Source organism: Mus caroli, chromosome 11 (assembly GCF_900094665.2).
Source record: "Mus caroli chromosome 11, CAROLI_EIJ_v1.1, whole genome shotgun sequence".
Taxonomy (NCBI): domain Eukaryota; kingdom Metazoa; phylum Chordata; class Mammalia; order Rodentia; family Muridae; genus Mus; species Mus caroli.
This window is the reverse complement of record NC_034580.1, coordinates 98,528,076-98,529,483: the sequence shown is the minus strand read 5'-3', so window position 1 is coordinate 98,529,483 and position 1,408 is coordinate 98,528,076.

Here is a 1,408-nt window from a genome sequence, read left to right as displayed (position 1 = left end):
AAACAACTCTTTGGGCTATTTGACATACATTACATGAATCACAGGTCTCAAGTTTTATTTCCTTTCACATGCAGACATACACAAATGCATAATTAAAACTAATAATAAAATATTTGTTATAAATAATAATAACAATTTATAATAATAATAATAAATTTTAAAATTATTGTTAGGCTGTGCATATGGTACATACCTTTGATCTGAGCACTCAGGAGGCAGAGACAGGCAGATCTCTGTGACTTCTAGGCCAACCTGGTCTAAATAGCAAGTCCCAGCTGGCCAAGGCTACATAGTGTGACCCTACCTCAATGAAATAAAACAAAGTAAAATAAATTGTTAGGGGACTAGAGAGCTGGTTAAGCAATTAAGAGCACTCTGGTTGTTTTCCAGAGAACCTGGGCTCCACTCTCAGCATCCACACGGTGGCTCACACCTATTTGTAACTCCTGTTCCAGAGAATTCAGGATCCTCTTCTGGCTTCCGTGAACACTGCAAAAAATAGCAAAAACATACTACACAGGCAAAAACTCATACACATAAAATACTTTTGTTAAAAACAAAAACAAAAAACAAGTGGGCTGGTGAGATGGTTCGGTGGGCAGAGGTGTTTGAGGCCAAGCCTGATGACCTGCCTGCATCTCCAGGACCCACAGGGCAGAGGAAGACAACCAGTTCCTGCCAGTTGTCCTCCGACCTCCGCATCATCCTCTGTGCTGTGCATTTTCCCGTCTCACAAATAAATAGAATTAAAATTTTTTGTTAAGGGCTGGAGAGATGGCTCAGTGATTAAAAGCACTGGATGCTCTTCCAGAGGTCCTGAGTTCAAATCCCCTGCACCCACATGGCAGCTCACAACAATTTATAATGGGATCTGATGCCTTCTTCTGATGTATAAGAATACATACAGAGCATTTCTGTACATAAAATACACAAATAATTAAAAAAAATGTTGTAGAGCCAGGCAGTAGTGGTGCATGCCTTTAATCCCAACACTTGGGAGGCAGAGGCAGACAGATCACTATGAGTTCGAGGCCAGCCTGGTCTACAGAGTGAGTTCTAGGACAGCCAGGGCTACCCAGAGAAACCCTGTCTGGAAAAAACGAACAAATGTTACTGGGGATATATCTTACTGGTATAGTATTTGCCTGAACTTAATCCACAATGCACACAGTAATAGAAGAAAAATGACCCCCATGGAACAGTATTCTGAACATGATATGAGTTTGTGTGTGTCCGGTGCAACACCATAAATTAATTCATTAAAAAACCGAATTAGGGCTGGTGAGATGGCTCAGTGGGTAAGAGCACCTGACTGCTCTTCCAAAGGTCCAGAGTTCAAATCCCAGCAACCACATGGTGGCTCACAACCATCCGCAACAAGATCTGACTCCCTCTTCTGGAGTGTCTG